The sequence below is a fragment of the Urocitellus parryii genome, chromosome 6, assembly GCF_045843805.1.
Source record: "Urocitellus parryii isolate mUroPar1 chromosome 6, mUroPar1.hap1, whole genome shotgun sequence".
Lineage (NCBI taxonomy): Eukaryota > Metazoa > Chordata > Mammalia > Rodentia > Sciuridae > Urocitellus > Urocitellus parryii.
In genome coordinates this window covers 84371657-84396392 of record NC_135536.1, presented here as the reverse complement: position 1 = coordinate 84396392, position 24736 = coordinate 84371657, and the positions used below count along the sequence as shown (strand labels likewise).

Sequence of the window (24736 nt, the reverse complement as noted above, 5' to 3'; positions counted from 1 at the left end):
AGTACAGTTTGAACTCTGGTATCGCTATATGTCCAGATTCACACTTCCTGCTTAGAATTGCTTTTGCTATTCTGGGTCTTTTGTTTTTCCATATGAATTTCATGATTGCTTTATCTATTTCTACAAGAAATGCCGTTGGGATTTTGATTGGCATCGCATTAAACCTGTAGAGAACTTTGGGTAATATCGCCATTTTGATGATGTTAGTTCTGCCTATCCATGAACAGGGTACATTTTTCCATCTTCTGAGATCTTCTTCTATCTCTCTCTTTAGGGTTCTGTAGTTTTCATTATATAAATCTTTCACCTCTTTTGTTAGGTTGATTCCCAAGTATCTTATTTTCTTTGAGGATATTGTGAATGGAGTGGTTTTCCTTATTTCCATTTCAGAGGTTTTGTTGCTGATATACAGGAATGCCTTTGATTTATGCGTGTTGATTTTATAACCTGCCACTTTGCTGAATTCATTTATTAACTCTAGCAGCTTCTTTGTAGACCCTTTTGGGTCTGTTAAGTATATTATCATGTCATCCGCAAATAGCAATAATTTAACTTCTTCTTTTCCTATTTTTATGCCTTTAATTTCTTTTGTCTGTCTAATTGCTCTGGCTAGTACTTCGAGAACTAAATTGAATAGAAGTGGTGATAGAGGGCACCCCTGTCCATCCTGGTTTTTGTCTTTACCTCTTCTTCTCTTTGATTCCTTATTCAGTGTATAAGAACTCACTCAAATTGATTTTCCTTGCTGAAGTTTTTTCTGACTTTTGATTTACCTTGGAAAAATGAAGTGCTTTTTGCTCTTAAAGAATTAAAAAGGAATTGTGTGCTTCTATGAAAGCCCACACTTGTCCTCAGTATAATGTAGTTTTTTTTTTCAAATTTTTTTAGTTGTAAATGGACACAGCACCTTTATATTATTTATTTATTTTTATGTGGTGCTGAGGATGGAACCCAGTGCCTCACATGTGCCAGGCAAGTGCTGTACAACTGAGCCACAACCCCAGCCTAATGTAGTTATTTTGATTTGTTTTTCAAAAAATATTTTTCATCCTAAAGTTAATATATGCTTCTTGTAACATTTTTGGAAAATGAAGAAAAGCTGAATAAAAGATTTAATAATATTTAATATTATTAATAATAAAATTAAAATAATACTATTAATGATTAATATTTAGATGCATTTTCTTCTGAAAAATTTCTATGTATAAATTTTATGATTTATAGTATAAAGTAAAAACGTCACTATTACATTTATTTGATAATTTTAGTGTGTGTTTCTTTTCTAAGGCTTATTTCTTTATTTTTATTTTTAAATTCTCTTTTTTTGTAATAGTGTTTATGCAGAGCTGAAATTTATTTTGGATCTAAATTGATTGTACTCTCCAGGAATTAAAAAATAATCCTTGAAATATACACTAAGATTTTCTTCGTTGTCTAGATATAATCCCACATTCTTTAATGGATTGCTTGGAATTTCACGTAAGCTCCGCAGGACAGGTATTTTCATGTGTGTTTATAGAGGGGAAACCTGCAATCCTGAGACGTTACATCACACCTCGTAGATCAGACAAGTCATAATGGTAGAACGGGGCTAAAACATTCTACTAAAGTCAGTATCTATAGTGTATGGTTCACTAGAAGCCTGAATATAGGAGTAGTTTTCTTTTTAATTTCTTTTCAAAACTGTACTTTTGATTCTTGCCTGATGGTTCTTTTTGATCAACATTAGAGAGACCTTGTTAAATTTTAAAAAATACAGACCAACTCTGATTGGATATTTTATGATATGCATACAGGAATTAATTTGGGAAGTACAGATTGTCTTTTATATATTTCATTACATGTTTCATGGTTTTATTTATTTAGGCCCGACATATTTCATTAATTGCTTTGGCCTGCATGTATCCTTCCAAAATTTATATCTTGAAATTTAAAACTTTAAGGTGATAGTCAGTATTTGGAGGTGGTCTTTGGGGAGATGATTAGGTCAGGAAGGTGGGGCCCTCATTCATGGGATTAGTGTCCTTATAAAAGAAGCCACAGAAACCTGCCTTGCTCTTCCTCTATTTGAGGACACAGCAGGGAGGTGGTGTCTATGAACCAAGAAATGTGCCCTCACCAGACCCTGAATCCCTTCAGAACTGTGAGAAATACATTTTTATTGTTTTTTTGAAGGCCTGATTTTATTTATGTGTCACTCTTGATTCTTATTTTTGACTGGATTCAGAAGCTCTCAGAGAGGACAGCCCGTGTCTTTTGGTGATCTGTCCCTGGCATTTTTCTCTGGCTTCTTTCATTCTCTTGGCTGAAAGTTTGGCACTTGTGTTGTGGGACACCTGGAGTAACAAGATGCTGAATCTTTGGTGCTTTGATCCTGGGATTTTAACCTTCCTTGTTCAAGGGTTTTTCTGACAACATATTGATAAACAGCATTTTCCTTAGAGAGAAAAGTTTGCGAATTCTACTAGCTCTCCTGGGTCCCAGTATATGAGTCACAGTAAGTCCAGGAATATCCTTTTTATTTTTTTTAACACTAAGTTGAGAATGCTCAGATTGGTATCCACAATGTAACTTTGAACAGATTTGTGCTTTCTCTCTCCAGTTTGCCTAGGTCTATAACAGGAATGTCTCTTAGTAGCAGGCCAACATCCCCAAGGGACAAGACATCCTGCTTCATGGTGAAATCTCATCAGACCACATAACCCTTCCACTCCTTGTCCACAGCATCACCAGCAACTTCTGTGGCCATGCACTTCTCATAAAAAGTACGAAGTCTGCATTCATCGTCCACTTCAATTAGTTTCTGGCAGCCAGTGGCTGGGAAGGAGATAGTCAACTTCATCTTGGTACACCTGATCACCTACAAGAAACCATGAAAAAAAGACTATATTTTTATTGTTTATGGTATTTTGTCATAGCAAAATGGACCAGAACATGATTTTTTTTGTTTGTTCCTGCAAAGAATATGTTTTTTCACTCTACCTTCTAATTAGTTACTGTTTACCAATGAAATGACATTAACTTTTAAAATACTTTGGTATATGTGCTGAAATTTTAAGGATCAAGACTTCAGTGCCTGTAGCTTTCTCTCACAATTTTTAGTGAGAGAGATAGAAATAGATATTTGGACAAAATGTGAGAAAAAGCAAATGTGGCCAAATTCTAAAAATTGATGAATCTTGGGTAAAAATTGTAGGTATTCATTGTAGTAACTATTAGCTCTCCTGGGTCCCAGTACTACTCTTCTAACACTTTTGTAGATGTAAAACTTTCCAAAATAAACAACTGAAAGAATGATCTTGTATTTGGTCATTTTATTGAGTTCTCTTATGGAGCCTAAAATTGTTATATCAATTTGTGTGGTAAGGTTCTAGGTATAGAATATCAATTGTAAATTACCATAATTCTGTCTTATCTTTACTAATATAAAGTAACATCTCTTATTATTGCTTCATATCTTTTTGAAATTAGCCAAAATTTGAAGAACAATATTAAATAAAGCACCAGATATGATTTTGGTGTTGTTCTTGCCATGTTTAATTGACATATATCTAAATTTAGTTTTGCTTTCAGATTATCTGTCTTGTACTAGAGTTGTGGCTCAGTGGCAGAGCACTTGCCTTACACACATGAGGCACTGGGTTCAATCCTCAGCACCACATAAAATTAAATAAACAAATAAAGATACTGTATAATTGTATAACAAAAAAGTATTTAAGAAAAAAATTATCATATCTCTTTATTATTATTATTATTTTGTTAAGGAACTTTTCTACTTTTTGGTTCTGATAAGTTTTCTTCAGTATGACTGATGAATTTTATCAAACATTTTTTTGGGGTATTATTAATTATTAATATTATAATAATTTTTTTAGTAGTTCTCTTACCAGAAACTAGCAAATGGTCCTAAATTCCAGGTACATTGTAAATGAACAATCAACATTTATTAAAAAAAATGAAGAGGCAAGGTAAAACAAGTAGAGATATGTTATAATGAAAAAGAAATGATAAAAAATGTTATACATTTTTCAGTCTTGGTCCTGCCATGGATTTGATTTAAGAGGGAGTCCTTGATTAGAATTCTGAATCTTGCTTCCATCAATTACACTGAAGTTTGGAGTTGATTTTTCCTTTTGATCCTGTGCTAAGAAATAAAGATCTAGATTTTTCTCAGAGCATAGACAAGGGCCGCAGATCAATCTTGCTGTTCCTATAAGTGTATGTTAATATTTCATATGTCATAACCCTAAAAGTTACTTCTTGGGTTCTTAAGAGGAACTCATTATCATTGTATTCTGGATAACATTCACGGTTTTGAGAGAAGCAACTAAAGACTCATATGCAACATCATGTGAGATTGATGCTATTTGTTGTGATCACAGTGATAATGGATGGGAATATTTATGTCTTCCATAAAAATATTAAACAATGTCTTACAGTATCTTTTCTACAGCTTTTGTCTTCTTCATGAAGACCGTCAGCTATGGGGAATTGAAAGGCAGCACAGTGAACAAGAAAGAGCTCGAACATGAAAGCTGGAGCTGGGTTGCACTAGTTAAAACCTATCAGACCTCAGGAAAGAGCTCCATTCCTTTAAGCTTCTATTTTACCCACTTAATAGAATTTTGTGAGGATTAAAAGTAATGATACATATAGTCCTCCTACTATGCAATAGCACAAAGGAAGTTCTTGCTTCTATGTCACTGTAATTTACATTCACTCATTAGGCTTTAACCATCCCTTCCTCTGACCCTCCCCAGATTCTGGTAACCCCCATTCTACTCCTATAGGGGGAATACAGTTACCAGTAATATACTCTCTATTTCAAAAAGTGAGAAAGATTTTGAATGTTTTAACTATAAAAATGATAAATGTTTAAGATGGATATATTTAACCCAATTTAAACATTACATAATATATACATATATAGGAACAGCATAGGTTACCACCATGAATAAAACAATTTTTTATGTTTTTATGTAACAGGTAAAACATGAATTTAATAAAAAAGTAGAAAAAAGTACTGATAATTATGTAAATGCTGTCATGTAATCCATAGTAAGTACTTGGTACATGTAAGTTTCTTGCATTTGCTTTTCTTTTTTTCCTCCTATATAGTTTCCTCATGGTATGTGAATGCTTATTTATTCTGCATGGATAACAAGGACATCATCATAGTTGGAGAAAATGATAACTGAAGAACCTACCATTCAAATGTTTAATTTTTTAAGCAATAGAACAAAACTATGTTGCTATTATATGGTATTCTGAAGTAACAGATTTAAGCTGATTCTTTTAGTAAACATATTTGCTAAGACTTGTCTGTTAACCCACAAGTAAAGCTTAATGAATACAGGACAATGTATTCAAGGCAGTAAAAATGAGACAGATAAATTGTTAATTCATTATTCTACAAAAGATCTATTTTAAAGTGGTTTTGTTCTAAAATTTCCATCTAAAGTTTCATATGACATATACTTGTTTGAACTTTTATAAAATGAATCTACCTCGTATTAACATATTTGAGAAGGAATTTTACCGTTTTGTTATTTTGGTGATATAGAGACATTCAAACTAAATAATTATATAGTCAGTGAATTTGCAGCTGTTTGAAACATGTTTCCAGAGTTTTGAATGATTGATCAATATCAGACTGGAATGGTGTCTACAGTGATATGCCAAAAATGTCTATTCTAGATACTTCTTCATAGTTCACATGAATAATTTGAAGAAAGATTTAAGCAAACACATCATGTTTGTAGAAGTTGTAGAACTATGAGAAACATAATGACACATCTGATCAATATGGGGCAAAATGAACACAACATTTAACATTCACACATGCACACTCATATATTCCAACTAGTAAGCTATGTACATACATAACCTTGCAGTTTGGTTTACAGTATCAACTGGAAGTATGTATACCAAGGATATTTATTTTTCTAAAAAAACTACTGAAAACAGAAAATCTTTGTGAACAAACATGTTTTTCTATTTTATAATTGTGAAATGTTTAAAATAAATGTCCAAATGAGGGGATTAATTATCATAATTTACCATAGTCACTTCATGAAACATTACACATTAATCAAAGTGAATCTTATAAGAGAATTTCCAACAACCTGTTAAGATGCTTGTGTATTAATGCCCCAAACTCAGAATACAAATTGGACGATCTTTTTTTTTCTTTAGAGACAGGGTCACACGGAGTTGTTTAATACCTTGATCTTGCTGAGTCTGGCTTTGAACTGGTGATACTCCTCTCAGCCTCCCAAGCCATTGGATGATCTTAATCTACATAAAAAAATTAAAATGCTATGCAAAAACATTTGATAGATACATACCAAAATACTATCTATGTTTTTCCTACATGCTCTGTCTTAGTTATACTATTTTGGTTTTAACACAAATGCTGAATATGTATTTTAAAATAATTATCTCAATATTATTAAATAAGTTGCAGAGGTAGTAGATTGAGAATGCCTAGCTTGAAAGCAATTAATGCTCATGGCTACTAATAGTCAAGATTCATTGACTGTCCTGCACTTTTCATACTTTACCTCAATCCTTACAACTGACTATAATTCACTGAAGTCTCACAGCACCTATATGCGATATGTATCATCATTTCCATTTTAAAATTCAAACTTAAAGAGCACATTTTTAGTATATGGTAGAAATCATGCTCTGAGAAGTTAAAGATGAGCCCATGGTGAAGTCAATAATAATATCACAAGTTATGGCAAGGAGAAAACATATGCAAAGTTCTTGCCTCAGTATTAACAGGTTGAAAGCTTTTGTGATTGTATCTACTTGTGGGTGTGCATGCTTGTGCTGGTAGTGAAGGCAGCAAGGTCGTCTTCCAATATTTAAAGTTCAGTCCTGTGAAAAAGAAAGAACATCCTGGTGGTTTCAAAAGACTGAACTAGGACAAATATGGTGGCAATTACTGAATATAAATTTCTATTAAATATACAATTCCTAAGATATTGGCTTATTAGCTCTTTATCCCTACAAATGCTGAAACAGAGCCTAAGTGGTAATGTATCAGAAGTATTTTATAAGGGAGATTAATGTTGAATGAGGATTTTTATGAGGTCTTCTATTTATTTAAAGCCCTGAAGTTCTTTTTATCATCAGGTTTCCATAATTCACTTATATTTTATCTTCTCTAACTCTTATTTTTTTGCCATGATCTTCATACATGTATCATATTAAAAAACACATCTTTTCCTCTATTGCTCTATTTTCAGCATAGACACTTGCTATTAGAAAGGAATGATTGTTTGGGGCTGCAGTTGTGGCTCAGTGGTAGAGTGCTTGCCCTGTGTGAGGCACTGGGTTCCATCTTCAGGACCACATAAAAATAAATAAGTAAAATAAAAGTATTGTATCCATCTACGACCAAAAAAAATATGTTCTTTTCACCTTCACAGCTAAAAACTTTTTAACATTATTGCAGTCTGGGTTTCAAGGGCCCATTAGAAATAAATTTGAGTTTTGGATGAACCTGATACAATGGATGCTGTCCAAAGAAATCAGATATGATCTCCTCTCTATGAGATGGGGCAGGTGGTGTCTCAGAGGCTTGGTCTGGGCAGCGATTTGGAATTTGGAGCCAAAGAAGGCGGAGGCAATTAGCAGAGGCAAATCTTAGGGGTGTCCAAGGTCAGTACACAAGGTAAACAATCTGGGAACATTTGCCAAAACCAAATGGAACAAAACAAGGAGGGTGAATCAATTCTCAAAGCCAAGAGTGTAGAAAACAAGAGCAGATGATTTCTGGAATGAGTTAGAGCAATGAAATGAAGGCAAGAGTGGAGGAATTCCCTAATTTAGATTTTAGGTTGTGCCATATCCACAGCATCAGAGTGTGGTAGTAACTGGGAAGGCAGATGTCTGCATGCACACCGGATGCTGGGCAACATTAAATTATTAAAAATACTTAATAAATGCATTTTGTGAGCAAAGCACTTTGTTAGCTACAATGAAAAATATAAAAAAGAAATAAGGATCCTATTCTCAAAGAACTTACTTTCAAGGGCTTGGGAATGTAGCTCAGTGTTATGATGCTTGCCTAGCATGATTAAGACCTTAGGTTCAATACCTAGCTCTAAGAAAAAAAAAGAGCTTACTTTTTAACAAAGTGAAATATAGGAATAGAAATACAATAAAAAGTGCAAAATATATGCAATTATTAATAAATTAAGTAATAGAATAAAATTGACTTATTTATGACCTGGTTAGATAAATATTAAAGTTGGCAAATAGAGAAAGAATAAAAATAACATGGAAAAATATGTTCCGAAAGTTTCCAAAATACATCATGCTATTAAAAAAACTTTCCAGTTTAGTACAGTTCTACTATGAAACATAATTTAATTTATCATAATACATAGAATAAAAGTTCATGAGCTTTAGTATTAAGAGGACCCTTGCAATCATCCTATCCATGCCTTCTGCTTTACAGATGTTTTGTTAAACATTTATATCCTTATTAAATTGCACATGGATGAGTTTGATAAATCTGATGTTGTTCAATAGTTGAAATCATTAAGGCTGATATGCTTGTTCAAACTGATGCATGAAAATTTATACACCTCCAAAGCTATGAGATGGTTGGCTGATATGTACACTAACACTATGTGAAAATGTGTTTTCTAGAGCATATTTTGTTCTGGTGCGTCCTCAGAATGTTTTCATTTCTGATTTAATACTATTTCTATAAAATGATCCTGAAGCTTGAAGTTATCTATGATATCAGCTACATTTCCCTTTTAGAGTCATTGAGGAAGCTCAAAATATAAAGTAGGACTCATGGATGCTCAGTAATTTTTATTGATGATATGTAAACCTATTTATAATACTAAAAAAAAAAGAACTTAGAGGACAAATAACACCATTCTGCTTGGGTTTATGGAATGAAATTCAGACACGGAAAGGTCAGAGGATGTTAGTGATAGAAATACCAAAAATAAATAAATAAAATAAAAAAACCGAAGCCAAACTAAAACCAAACCAAACCACATCTGTGGGTTAAACACAAGATTTTTTCAACTATGAGATATTTCCCAAAAAGTATGATATTTATAAAGTCCAGTAAAGTTTTAAATTTGTGTAGCTTTTATTTATTATATAAATAACTATTTGCAGTTTCAGCAAGATGTTAAAGGAAAACGGATTATTATTATTATGGGTATATCTACCAATTTGAAATAACCTTGGGATTAGAGTTGTATTTTTATTTCAGTAATTTTCTTAGACAAAACGTCAATATTCAAAAACATATGGTGTTTACATTTTCACCCACAGGCTATTTTTCCAAAATGACTTCACTGATGGGCAATCACAGGATTTTCAATTCTTAATTTTACTTCCTTTATCTCTTTTTTTATTCTTAACCCTTTGCTACTATCACATTATTTGTTCATCAAGATAAGTAATAAATTTATTATGTTGTTAGAATAGTAAAAGTTGTATGTGTTCTTTAATGTTGTAAAGAAGAAACGAGTAAATTTTTTACTTATATATGTAAATGCACAAATGTATATGTGAGTATTAAGTATATGTGTACAATATTTATTCTATCTAGCAAGAGATACTTGTCCAAAGATATGGAAACAATTTTATTTAGTGTTAAAAGTCTAGCAAAGACTGAGAATATAGCTCAGTGGCAGAGTACTTTTCCAGCAAGCATGGGGCCCTGGGTTCAATCCCCAGAACTGGAGAGAAAAAAATAATGGCCTAGTACAGTTTAGCCATGACAATCACTCAAAACATAAGCAGTTTCGTTAATATAGTAAAGTCTATATGTCACAAACTTTGAGCAATAGAATAGCTACAATAGCAATCTCAAATCCAGAGCATTCTAATCATTCTAATGATTTCACTGTATGTGAAATCATTGCTTTGTTGATGGTTGTAAATTAGTAATATCTAGCTATACTTCTGTGGGCCCATACTACAGCTCAAAATCTTGAAGTATGCTTCCACCAATTTTTATAATTCTGCACAATGAACACTGTTAGGAATCAAATCACACAGAAATAAAGCCATTTGTTTCTCATGATATAGATATGAAGTGTTGGAATAAAATTTTAACCTGGCTTCAAACATCAAGAAGCCTGGGATTGACAAGCTTGTGATGAACTGTGCTGGTGGTCTTCAAAAAAGAGTTTGGCTGAGTTCTACTAAACCACCACTGATGATTAGAGAGCCACCTAACCTATTAATGATTAGAAGGTTGGCAGATCATGTACATTTGTAAGGGTATGCTCATTCAAATCGCCATCAAAGTAATAGAATATAGTTATTAAGAACAGCAATTCTGGAGTCATTCACGCTTAAACTGGGGCTCAGATCAAATTACAATAGAATTACGTGATTATGGGCAAGTTACTTACCCTCAGTAAGTTTCAATATTCTCTTTAGAAAAATGGGTCTAGCCTAACAAGTCTGTATGTTAGGTCTATAGCCTAATAAGTATGAGTATTGACATTTGTTGAGACAATGCATGTGAAGTCTGCTGTAAATATTTCTTGGTGTATATATAACACTTAGAGGTATATTGTTAAGTATTATAGTAAACTGTAAAAGTTACAATATTCACTTATAAAGTCATTTATTTTATTGTAATACAAAAATTGTTCATCTGAAATATTCTGAAGTGATATAGGATACCACCAAATTGTCATCAATGATAATAGAATAAGAATGTTCAGGGTTGGGATGCCATAAACGCAAGCAATAGACCATGGTTCACAATGCATATTTTGTGCTTTATTCACATGATAGAAAGAATAGACTGATGCTTGTAGTAGGTGTTTCTGGTCACCTGGCATACACACTGGAAGACTTATTGATATTCAAAGGCATTTGAAGGCATTTAAGCATTTATAGTATTCTTCCCTTTTCCAACTAGAAACCTGAATTTCAGATAGGTTGAAGAGCTTGCCTAATATTTTGTAGGTGGCAGAGCCAGGATTCACCCTGTCTATGCTCTCTCTCTGACATTGGCTATGTAGTTCAACAATTGGAAAGGTTCGAGAAGCCAGGGTGGGTCTAGTTCTACTTCTACCACTTATGTGCCATGTGACATTGGTCAAGTCCTTTTACTTCCCTGCACCTCAGTTTCCTTTCTTTGAAAAAGAAAGGTGAAATTGACAGTGCTATTTTAATCTTTTGTCAGCTGTGACTTTTTAAGTGCACTCTTATATTTTTGGTGAAGGCTTTCAATGCAGTCTAGGACAGTTTCCAGAAGAATGTTTAGTCTTAGTAGTCCAGCGTTGTGATTTAACCCTCAAAGGCCCTTGAATCAGAATGGTAAAAGAGATGGTTTTGGCCTTCTTTTTTTGCATTTCAAGTAACATACTTGAAATCAACTGCTGGCCTTTTGGAGGATTTGGGCCTAAGATGAGGTCCACTATAAAAAAATAGGTAAAAATGGTGCAGTCCTAGGAGAATCAGTGTTGGCTGTTCAGTGATCTTGCTGCCCTGGGCTATTCCTCCCAGGGCCTCATGACTACTACTGATCTGGCCACCATTGAACTTGGTGTGGAAAATCCTGGAGCAGGTGATTCCCTGGGTCCAATCAATTCAAATGCTATCATTTTGTGGAACTCTTATTATTCTCCTAAATTCTTAGAATTTGTCCTTGCTAATCACAAGAAACTTGCAAAGAGATGGTGGGTGGATAAATGTCTTCAAAAATGGCACTTTCAGATTTTCTTATATATAAATTATAATTTTTTTGATTAAAAATTAGGTGGAATCTTTTCTACTTCTAAGCTATTTCCTTAGATAATACAATTAAGATGTCTAGGCCTCTTCTGGAAAAAAATAGCTAACTTTTTAATAAAAAAAATGAGGCTAGATAGGTTTCTTTCAGTTCTAAAATGTATGATTTTAAAATTCTACAGGATATCCAATTTTAAAGTTTTAATATAATTTTAACTTTATTTTATCCCCTAATTTTAACATCAAGTCTGCATTCATTGTAGAAAATTTAGAAATTACCTGCAATTTTGAAGAAAATAAAAATAAAATATTTTCCTTCCATTCCTAGGATCTATTGTAGCTATAAGTTAGCATACAACACATACATATGTGAATATATACTTTTAACATTAGGATCATATTTATAAGTAGCTTTGTATAGTTTCTTTTAAAAATTTTTTGTTCAATTTAGATATGCATGACAGTAGATTGTATTTTTGCATATTATACATACCAGGAGTATAAGTTCTTCTAATTAGAATCCTATTCTTGTGGTTGTACCTGATGTGGAGTTACCCTGGTTATATATTCAAATACCAGCATAGGAAAGTTACTCTGATTAATTCAACTGTCCTTAGTCCCCTCTCCCCTCCTTTCCCTTCATTCTCCTTTGTTTATTCAAATGAACTCCTATTCTTCTTCACTCTCTCCTCTGTTGTGGGTTAGCATCCACACATGAGAGGACACTTGGTTTTTGGATTTTGGGGACTGGCTTATTTCACTTAGCATGATATTCTAAAATATAACATTATTTCACAGCATTTTCCAATATTAATGACTATTTTATTTTATTTTTCCTGCTTTTGGACACTGTTCCTTATGTAACATCACTATATGAAAAGGTTACAGAAATCTTTGCCTGAATCTCAGATTTAGTATAAATTCCTAGACACAGAATGACTGGCTCCCAGGGAAGAAAAACTTTTAAGTCTCTCAATATATTTTTTCTTTGAGAAAATCAGTAAGTTCCAACTAGAAGCATATAAGAGTGGCTTGCTTTCTTCTTCCTGTTTTTCCTCTTTCTTTCTCCACCCCACCAACATTTTAGTAGCAGTAAAGAAGGTTAAAAAGTGAAGCTTGTAATTAACTGGGTTGTGGAAGCCATGCCCCATATTTTCAAGAACTCTATTCTGTAACACTCACTGTGAACACTGCTCAGAGTTGACTTAGCTTTGTCTTTGCTACTGATGTGGGCCACAATTAAGATTTAGTGTTATTTCCTGGACAGGACCCAATTAGGTTACACATCATAAAACATTGTGAATTGGTAGAATCATGGGAAAGATTTTTTTATTCACATAGTTTTGTTTATTCTAGGAATTCTTTATTCTACATTCCTGAGCAGTCACCTAAGACTGACTTGACATGTGTACTTCATGACACAGAGGAAAGAGGAAGAGGAATGGAAGTATGACACTGCTTTTGGCAAAAGGACAAAAAAATAGTGTTTCAATAGCAGGTGGCTGAACATAAACTACAACTATGGAGTTAAAAAATTTCCTCCACTCTTTAGAAAAAATACTGATATCTCATTTGGATGTTTTCTTTTTTATTGCAGTATTATGCAAGGAAAGTGGTACTTAAAAAGCCATAATCCATTGCTGAAGGCATTAGTTTCCTTTTACAGTTCAGGTGCAAATGCAATATGCTATGAAAGACAAGTTACATTCTTTAATGTTTCTTCTAGTAAACAGGGTAAAATCGTGGTCCACGTGAAGTTTGAATCCTAGAAATTTTCAGCTAGAAACTGCCGTGAAGACAGAGATTGAAAAACCACAGCAGGAACTCAAAACCCAGCGGACACAGTCCATTATTAAAGGAGATACTTTCTTACATGAGAATAAACTTACTAAATGATCCTCTCCTTTCAGTTAGGTATTTAGGGAACAGTTTAAGTGCATGAAAAAATGTTTTGTGGTATCAGAAAGCATCTGAATGTTTTGGGTGAGAAATTTAATAGCCACCTTTTCAGAGACGCTCAGGGATTTTCAGCAATTGGGTTAGAAACCTGTAGGCGCATGTCGTGTGGTTAGGCATGCTTTGCAGGCCCCGAGTACTACCCTCTAAACCTCAGTATTTTGTTTCTCCACCCTCCTTCCCTCTGTCTGCTCTGTTTATGTATGTGGGAGAAGGCCTGTTGAGTGTGGCTGATCTCTCCCAGCTGTGGCCTCTCCATTCACCCTAATTTCTTTCTCCATAGCTCATTTGGACCCAAGCAGTGGTGAAATTGCTGACTGGCGAGTGTGTCCTGCCACAAAAGCCATAGGCAAGATGTGGCCACAACCAAAAGAGCATGCAGGATGGAAAACACCATCTGGACCATGCAATTTAAATAGCATAAACTTCTCTTTTTTCATTTAAGAAAAATCAGCCATGCAGCCTTTTGTTGCTTTCTGCTGTGGCCAGAAACCACTTAGGTTGCAATCCTGTTAGTGAAAGAAAAAGTCCAAAGGGACTCTAGAATATGCACTGCCCGCTTTTCAAGTTTTATGTAGAGATTCCCACCCCCCGCTACATTTTTGTGGACTTTTATCCTGCATAGAAAGTGGCTTCTAACTGTACATCTGTCATTGATCACCCTGAGAGGGCTCACTCCATGGAGATTTGTTTTCCAGTTGTTGGTAGACAAGAAGAGTTTGCTTTCTGTTTAGATACGACCCCACATCCAAACTGAGCAGGGAGTTTCAGATAGTACATGTTCATACATGGTTCAGGAAAAAAAAAAAAAAAAAAAAAAAAAAAACTTTTTCTGATTCTTCACCAAATTTAGTCATTTGTTCTTTTGGGCTTTTGTTCTTCAGCAAATATCCACTGAGTTATACTGGTATATTTTGATAGTAATGTTTTATAGTGAATGAATGATTTTGTTGGTTTTATTTTAATCAAGACCTACTCTCTTGCCATGAGGGTGATTAAAAAATGATTTTCTCTAGTGATCCGGATTCATCACAAAGAACATTCGTTTTGCCGAGGGAGATCAGAGAAATATTGCCATACAGTAAGCACGATACTGAACTGAGTCAAGAGACCCAGCTCATGTCACTAACTAGTTGTGTAAACCTAAGCTTAATTCATCTAATCTCGTCTGCCTCAGCATCTTCATCCTGGATAGGGAGACAGAGATCCTCTCCTTTTTTGCAAACCCAATAAACTTATGTCTGAACCTTCTGTATCAAGTTGGGGAAGAAAGCAAAAGCTACTACCATTTAATGGCATCTCCTAAATACCAGAATATAGAAAAATACGTGAAATGATCTACGTTTATTACTCATTGCCACCATTAAAGGGGGCAGGTAGTATTTCTATGTCCATTTCTTAAGTGATAAAATTGAGAACTAGTACCTTTAAGGAATTTCTTAAAGCCACACTTTTTCTTAAAGGCAGCATTGAAGTAAAAGCCCAGGTCTCCCTGATACCAAAGCCTGTCCTCTTCAAAATTGTTGAGCACTTATTATGACTGCAAAGATTCTCCTATATCAGTCCATTGCATCTTCAAAATAACTGTCAGATTGGTATCACTGTTTCTTTTATGAAAATACAGGAATTTTAGTTTGGGAATTTGAGAAACCTACCAAGAGTGGCATGAGAGACCTAGGACAGCAGAGCTAATTCATTCCTATTTTAGTCTAATTCTGGAAGCCCAGCTTTCTAACACCAGTCAGTTGTATGGTATAATCTACTGGTAGATACCTAGGTGGCATTTTGTGCATTTTGAAATTTGATATTTGACATTCAGTTGGAAGGATCAAATTCATATTTCCAAAATTAGATAAGATCAAGCAAAACCTTGTTTTCATAATCTCTGGATATAGACCATGCTGGCTTGACAAGGCAATAGGACAAGTTTAGGTGAGTTATCAGATGCCACACAATACCTAAGGAAGTCAGGAGTGGCTAGTTGTGGAGGGTGGTGTCACTAAGCTCAGATCCATGCTGTTCTTTTTTTTTTTTTGAAAGGCCTTTTAAAAGTGAGATAATTTAAGAGTGAAGAAGTTCTCTTTGGAAGAGATAAGTAGATGCTACCTTGAAATCAGGAGAATATTATGGAATATCTGATTTATGATTTTAAAAAACCTTAACATCACATTATTTGTTCATTTTTTTTTTTTTTTTTTTGGTGTTGAGGATTGAATCCAGGATCTCACACATGCTAGGCAAGTGCTCTGCAACTGAGCCACCCTCTAGCCTTCCCAACACATTTTAAAATAAAGGCAAGACTATAAATAAATTGTATATTGAAATATTATCAATTAAAACCTATCATAAAGAAAGTTTGCAGGAGTGGACATAATCAATTAGTATTAGTCCAAACACGGTTAGCTGGCCAATAAGTAAAGTAGTACTCATCTAATACTGTTGATGGTGTCCAAGTCTGGTTAATCAGAATCAGTTGGGAAGCTTTTAAAAATTTCAAATTCCTGAGACTCCAACCCAGTTATACTATGTAAATATCCCTAGAGAGTATGATAAGGAGATATTGCACTTTTTTTTTTAAAGCTTCCCAGATGGTTCTAATGTGTAACCAGGTTTTTGGGAGCCACTGAGCTGAGTTGGAGTCTGGTCTCTCAATAGTCCCTTGAAGGGAGTCTATGAAGAGGGATATCCCTGCTGTTTTCACTGTGTCTAGAAGGACTCTGAGGTCCTACAGAGGTATAAGAAGGAAAGCCATCTGGAAACTCATTTAGATGCCACTTTGTAACACTAAGGCCTCAGTCATGGAAAATCTCTGAAGTTTTTGTGATTATTTTTGGATTTGTACAAGTGTAATTTTTTTCTTATTTTTTTTCTTTTGAGTGAATATAGACATGAGGACAATTCAGTCAGTGCTTTATATGTTCTGTGGTTAGAGAAGAACAGAAATAAACAAAACCTTGCTTTCATCCTAAAGGTATGGCAGACTCCTTTTGTGAAGAAACTTAGGTCAGAAAGCATTCCAAGGAAAATTAAACCTTAGTTTTCATTAATTTCCTTGGGAAATATGTTTTAGAAATGTGTGCACCATATATCAGAATATTTTACTTCCTTTAAGTCATACCAGGTACTTTGACATGCCCTCAATTTAACAAAATGCATTGGTTCTAAAGGACAGCATTTCAGTATTGGTAATGTGCTTTAGATTTATAATGTTTTTTTTTTCCCATCGTGTATATATGCTTTAGGCCCTCCCCCCAAGTTTTCTTTTAGCTGCAATTAAATAGGTTTGCATATGAGGTATTTATTTATTTATTTTTTGAAATGATGGAAAGGGCAAGAATTATATTTGGGTCAGCATGTGCAAAGGAGGAATAGAAATTTCCTGTGGATTATAAATGAATGAGCAGATTTAACAAAATGAAATGAGTGACCAGTATTGCAGATGTTCAGAGTTAAAACAGATTCTGGAAAAACCCTTAAATCAAAGATTGTAAGTTCTGTAAAATTTTCAAGTAACAATATACTTTATTTATAATGTTTTTTTTTTCCTCCCCTTTAGCTAGTTATGCTCAAGTTTTTCTTATCAGTTAAATTAGTCAGGGCAGGTAGATCCAAGAAAAAAATTCTCCCATCATTTTCCTTGTTGTGAAGAATTTAGTCAATGTCAAGTTTTCTAATTGCTGTATATCCCAAGATCAGCATTTAATTTATGTGTGAGAAACACATACTACATTATTTCTTTTTTACAGCAAAGAGAAAATCAGAAGTCATGGGTCTCTTCCATTGATTTCAGAAAAATTAACATACCTGTAGCACAGAACACTGCCAGAAGGGTGACGGCTGATGACTGTGGGTCTGTGGCTTTCAATCATTTAAATTTCATTAGGAAAAAGCACATGGGAAGGGACATGGAGAGCCAAACTGAAATTGTTACTTAAAATCATGTTATTGGAGAAAAAGACAGGGTAGACATCAAACTGTAAGTTGTGAATCATGTACAACTGATTCAAGTGCATTTCATACTTTCCATGAGGCCAATGAATTGGAATATCTTTGGGTGGTTACGCTCTGTTCCCAAAGCCCAAGTCTCCTCACACTTGGTTTGTGTGGTGACTCCCAGTGCTTCCCCTGGTGAGAAATATTGTATCAGTAGTCTGCTCCTGGTTTTCCAACTGGCCATAAGTACAGCACTGCAGGGCTCTGAGCTAGAAGAGAGCCTTTACTTGGTCCTGAGTGATTCTTTATTTTTCATTTCTGAGCAATCACCTAAAGATGACTTCCACCTCTAGCTTGGATGGGGTAGGTATGTCCCTTTATATTTTAGTTCCATTTCCTGAGCTTAATCTAAGTGCTTTTTAATATGAGTTCCCATGCAAGCTAATTGACCTCACTGTGTTGTAGGTCCCATTTACATGTAATCACAAGTAGTATGTTTGAAAATGACACTGGTCAGTAAACTGTGTTAGAGAGCATGTTTGGCTAAGGAAAAATTCATCTGAGTTACCTGTACAATTCATTAGTTTATGTTCTGTTGTTGCAAATGATAATTTCATATTGAGGGCAACATAGAAAAAGAACACTGTTACTACCTAATGAATGCTTATCAATCTTATAATGAACTGTTTTACTATAAAAAAGAACACTGAGGGTTGGGGTGGTGGCTCAGTGGTAGAGCACTTGCCTAGCACGTGTGAGGCACTAGATTCAATTATCAGCACCACATATAAATGAATAAAATAAATGTCCATTGACAACTAAAAAATATTAAAAAAAAAAGAACACTGAGTGAAATAATTTAGGATGCTTGAATTCTCTGGGGCATATCTTCCCTATGTGTAGTGATTGGGATGCCCAAACACTGTCTAATCAAACTTCAGCCACAAGTGAACAATCAGCACTTTCCAAACTTAACGCAGACCTTTTGGATGTGGTCAAAATCACTAATGACATAGCCATTAAGCTAATCTCTTTGTCAAATAAATAAGCCAATAAGCTTGTGAGAATGGCAACATTGACAAGGGTACAATCCATCAGACTTTGGGGTGAACGTCTATTACTGAGAAGCTCATTATATACATTATTATACACATTAAGAATTCTCTGGAATGCAGTTATAGCAGTGGTTCTTTAAGTTTTCTGGGAGTTGACAGTCCCAACAAAATAATTAAAATTTCATTTTTGCTTAAAAAAGCACATATGAGTTCAAACTATTACATTAATGGAAATAGATGTAGATGTTGAATAAGTTGCTCTTTAGAGAATTAAGTATTTATTGAAAGGAAAAAAAAAACTTAGATATGTCTCTCATAACCTTCCAGGAATTTAGGCAGTTGGGGGGATGGGGGAGGCATTTCAAACGTCAATAATTCTGTCTTCATAAATTGATAATTCCACTCTCAGCTTGTTCAAGGGCATGTGTTCTTTTTATTTATTTATTTATTTTTAAAATTTTCTACAGGGCAAGGCCTGATGGAGTCACTATGCCTGTGTGTTTCATTATGTGTGACAAGAAGGGAGTCATGCATACCAACTGTGTGGCTAGCAGGAGGTGAATGAGTGTGGAAAGTGGCTCTTAAACTTAGTAATTAGAAAAAAAAATTAAGCATGAGAAAGACTATAGAAGTAAAGCTAGCACACGAAGGCTATTTGAGGTTTGTGAACAATTTAGAAATGATGAAACTTTGGGGAGTCCTATCTCTTGGAAACAAAAACAAGGCAAAGATTCAGGACCATATTTTCCACTTCCAACATTTTGATTTCCTTATTTTTAGTGTAGCAAACTGTTGTGGTTAATGCTTGGGTATTGGTATTAATATTTAAAGAAAAATGATAATTTTTCCTTTAAATATGTGATTTTAAAATATTTGGTGGGTGATTATGTATAATATTATTATTCCAAGGGGCCATGTTTTGTTTTGTTTTGTTTTTTCACAACAGAATACATCTGTAATTGTTACCTAATGGGAAAATTGTATTTCCTTACCAGGCCTTTGTTGTACAGATTTTCTGTTTGTAAGGACTCTGTTTTGTTAGATGAGGTTTTTATACAATGGCCTGATTGTTGGAGCAAATGTTCATTTCTTGAGTGACTGCCTCAAATTGGTATGAGAAAAACTTCTATAAATAGTGACCATATCTGAAAAGATATTCATTAAGATTACCGATATACTTAAAGAAAGTAGTTGCTAAATAAATCTTCCAGCCCGAGTCTCCACATGCATGTTGTGTGTCTATACACCACATCCATATAAATCAAGGTAATATCCATGCCCTCTGTGTACTTGCAACATCAATGAATTTGCTTAGGAACAAAGGAAGTTTACAACAAATAATTTGTTCCTTTGTGTCCTGTATATGTGGAAATGTTCTTCAAATCTGCCTTATTTTATATGAAAACATACCTAATTCTCCTTCCAAATGATCAGTTTCTCTTTTTCTTCCAAAAAAATCCAAGAATAAAAAATCAGGCTGATTTAATCAGGGAGATTATTCAGGATTTTTTTTTGATAGGCCCAATGTAATTAAAGAACCCTAAAACATGAAAAGGTGCAGAAGAGGAGGGCAGAAGGCTGTAAGGTGTGAAGAACCCTCCCCATCACTGCTGGCTTTGAAGATAGAAGGGGCCACGAGCCAGGAAAGTTGGGCAACTTCTGGAAGCCAAAAAAGACTAGGAAATGATTACTTGTTGTGTCCCTCAGAGCTTCCAGGAGGGAATGCCGTCCTGTTGATATATATTTTTAACCCAGTTGAGACTCATTTTGCTCTTCTGATCTATAGAACTGTAAGACAATAAATTTGTGTCATTTTATGCATAATTTGTGATAGTTTGTTACAGCAAGAAAATGAATACAGGAGATGTCAGACTTATACCCAGATCTGACTTTGCTGATTCATTTCTCTCTCAGATTTATGTGATTATGACTTAACTAAAGCAAGGACACTGGTGTTCGCCACAACCACTCCAACACTGGGCACATGTTCAGCATGGAGGCGCCTAGACTTGTTGACTCTGTGAACTTCACACAGTTCTTTCTGTGGCTACATGCTCTTAGGATTGGGCTACAAATTCAGTCACTTGGAAATCTGTTTGGTAAGTTTTACCTACACAAAATTGTAGAGACTAAATTAATTATAAAAATATATCTTAATTTTAAACAACTTGTTACAAATTTAGGAAGTTATGGCTGGCTCATTGGCTAATAAGAACATTTCTGACCAGAAAAATCCCATTTTATTGTTACCCATATAGACATAACAAATAAGAGAGAGAGAGAGAGAGAGAGAGAGAGAGAGAGAGAGAGAGAGAGAGAGAGAAACGAGAAACTTCTCGGATTTGACAATTAATATCCTAACCCAGTTTTGACCTTAGTGGAAAAAGACTCAATTATGCAGTATTGGTTGAGAAATAGTTTTGCTGTCAAAAATCTTGTATTTGTTCTGATTGAATGTGATTCAGTGATCTCGGTGGGAAGGAAAAATCAGATAAAGTTGAGATTTGAGTGGGTTTGCATGACCAATAACCTTTCCAATTTAATAGACTAAATAGTGCTTCTATGTGTGCTTAAGATATCAGCATTATCTAAAGCAGAATGAATTTATTTTGGAGCAATGATAGGATTCTCTGACTTCATAGTAAGGAAGACTGTTCTAGAACATCATTTTGTCATTTGGATTCAGATGTACCAGATGCACAGTGCAGAAAGCTGCTAGGATTAGCCCATGCTGCAGATGATAGTTCCACTTTGCTGTTTCTACACTCTATCATATCATATATCATCTCAGAGAGGTTATAGATTCCTTAAAGCACATTCATAAGCCTCCTAAGGTTAATAACCTATTGTTCTTTAAAACTTATAGTACCAATGACTTGAACTTAGGTTCCTTAAGAGACTTTAGGACTCTGGTACTTTCATATTATAAGGGATGAATTAATATTAAATGTCAGCCAGTTTATGAGCGTTTTAACCTCAGGTGAAGTCTGAATAAAAATTTCTGTTTAAAGGCTGAGGTTTTATTTTATTTTGATTTAGTTTAGTGTTTTTTTTTTTGTTTTTTTTTTTGTACAGAGAATAGGGATGCTCAGGGCCCTCTACCACTGAGCTACATCCCCAGCTCTTTTTACTTTTTATTTTGAGACAGGGTCTCCTAAGTTGCTGAGGCTGATCTAGAACTTATGATCCTCCTGACCCACGCTCTCGAGTTGCTGGGATTGTAGGCATGCACTACTGTACTCAGCTAAAATTGAGGGTTTTAAATAAGCAGAAAGTTTGATAGAAAATGACTCATATGTTTTAAACTTAAAGAAGTCAGACAAAACTAAAAAAAAGGGAAAAGCAGATTCTGAATTCCCTGACCAGATATCTGAGTGAAGTTTGAGAAAGGTAGGAAAGAAGTGTTTTGACTAGCATATTGTAAAGGCAGGCAGGTTTAGTTCCAGAGCTCTGGCTGGAGGTTCTAGAGGTGCAGAAAAGGAGGTCCTGAGAGCTGGGCACTGGAGTACTAGGCAAGGGATTCAGAGCATGATTGGGCAAGAATTGCAGGGAGGGAAGTGACTAAGCAATAGTCTTGCATCTTAATTTGGAGACAGACATTTTTAGTGCATTTCTTTAATGACAGTGGGACAGGAGGCAAGCTGGGTTGAACTAGTGGCCATGAACAAACCTGCAAATCTGCCAAGGATAGAAGAGCTGTGCTAAACAGGGCTCCAAAAATGTGGCACACCATTTTTGAAAAGCACATGAATTTCTCTATGAAGCCTGATTTTATATGAATAATGTCACATATATTAGTAGACAAATCCTAGCATGACCTAATGTCATTTATTCCATGGAACTCTTCTACATTACTCCCCTCATCCTAATCAAAATTATTAGTGATATGGTTGAGACAAAGCCTCTGTTATAGTTTGGATATGAAGAGTCACCCAAAAGCTCATATGTGAGGCAATGCAAGAAGATTCAAAGGAGAAATGACTGGGTTGTGAGAGTCTTAACCCAGTCAGCGAATTAATACCCTGACACGGATTAACTGAGTGGTAACTGAAGTGGTAGGGTGTGGCTGGAGGAGGTGGAAATTCGGGGTGTGGCTATGGGGTATATTTTTTTGTTTCTATAGAGTGAAGTCTCTCTTTGCTTCCTGATTACCATGTGCGCTGCTTCCCTCTGCCACACTATTCCACCATGATGTTCTGCCTCACCTTGAGCCCCAAGGAATAGTACTGGCCTTCTATGGACTAAGCCCTCTGAAACTGTGAACCCTCAAATAAACTTTTCCTCTTCTATGATAGTTCTGGTCAGATCTTTTGGTCACAGCAATGAGATAACTCACTAAACAGCCTCCATGTGGGCTGGCAGCAGCTCTGCCTGTATTTAAGATCCTTTGACCACTCTACCATACTGCTCAGCTGTTCTTAAGAGCTCTGGGGGCAGAGTATTGGCTCTGGCACACACTGGCTGTATGACAAGCTATTTAATCTATCTGTATCTCATTTTCCTCATCTGTAAAATAGGAATAATAAAGCTTCTACCTATTTTATAGGGTCATTGTGAGGATTAAATGACATCTAAGCATGTAAAATGCTTAGAAACAGCATCTTGCACATAGTGCTCAATAAATGCTTATCATTAATATTCTCCTAAATATGTCATTTTATGCAATGAATGACAATATTTTATTCACGTAATAAAATTTCCAGTAGTTTCATGTTACTGACAGAATAAGGTTCCAACACGTCAACTTGACATTTAAAGTCTGCTCACCACATCTATTCAGTTATATATCCCTCTTCTTCCACATGCCATAAAGCCTCCACTGATCTACAGTGGTTGGCTCACTTCAAACCCATCTTAATACGTTTCATCTGCAACTTTAAGCCTCCTCTCACATTGCCGAACACACCTGATTGTACAATTCACATGATACATTTCAAAAGATACTTGCTGAATGCATGTGGAAGTCAAAGGAAAAAAAAATACTTTCCCACTAATGAGTTCTGAAAGAATCAAGGAAGGAAGAGGAGAAAGAAATCCAGAGAGCTTTAGCTGAAAGTAAATAAGAATTTCACGAAAGGGCCTTTATTGGGATTTTTATTTCCTTGGACTACATTGTCCTCACTGTAGCATGTATACCCATAAACAAAATTCCAAGGCAGACGCCTTCCCTAGTTTTTTTCTCCTAATGCTTTTCACTTAAATCAAGGTGCTGATGTCTCTGTTGGAGATAGCGGATTTCAAGGAAGGATGAAAGCCTAAAATACATGGTGTTAGAAAGACTGACATTCTCGACTTTAAGTGAGGAATTAAATGTGCAATTTTTTTTTCAAGTTGTCTTCAAATATCACCCTTTGGGCTGTTGCTTAATTGTAGGAACATGAGCATAGTTTGAATTTTAATTAATGAAAGAGGAAAATGAAAAGGAGAAAAGAGGAAGGGCATCCTGACCCCTAGTGTTTACTTTTCTTCCGTCTTCCCTGGGAATGGTGGTACTGCGACTGCAGCTATTTAATTGGTCTTTTTTTCCCCCATTCCTATGACCCAGTTCTTTCTGTTTTGTGACAATCACTTTGGTGAGAGAAAGAGGCTAAATGCCATTGATTTCCTTCTTTAATTTTGGTGATTATTTCCCATGCCCAGAGGAAAAAAATTCATCTGAGAAGCAATCTTGAAAGCTGCTAACAATCTGGCAAGGACTTCAGAGAGCACATGAAGCTAGTGAGAAGTGTTTTAGGTGCCCATGGGTAAATTAAATGGTTGGGTTATCTGACCTTTCGCTTTTGAAGCTGGCATCACCACAAAGCTTCACACGGCCAGGCAGAAGGTCTCTGTGGTCCTGACCGGGAGAGACACTGATCCATGTAGCTTCTGAAAAACCCTGGGCAGCAACAGAGACCCGTTTTCCATTCTGAGCTCTGTTGTTATGTCTTTCAACTACGCTGTCTTAGTTTTTCACCTATAAAATGAAGAGTCATTTATTGAAATATCTATTGAGCACCAGACATTGTTTTAAATGCTAGGGATAAGGCTACGAACAACACTAACAAGATTCC

At 35.0% G+C, this 24736-nt stretch overlaps 1 pseudogene; it reads right to left on the bottom strand.

Moving 5' to 3' along the window:
• Positions 1 to 2207: 2207 nt before the first annotated feature.
• LOC113183825 (small ribosomal subunit protein eS6 pseudogene) lies at positions 2208 to 2842 on the bottom strand (annotated as a pseudogene).
• Positions 2843 to 24736: the final 21894 nt, after the last annotated feature.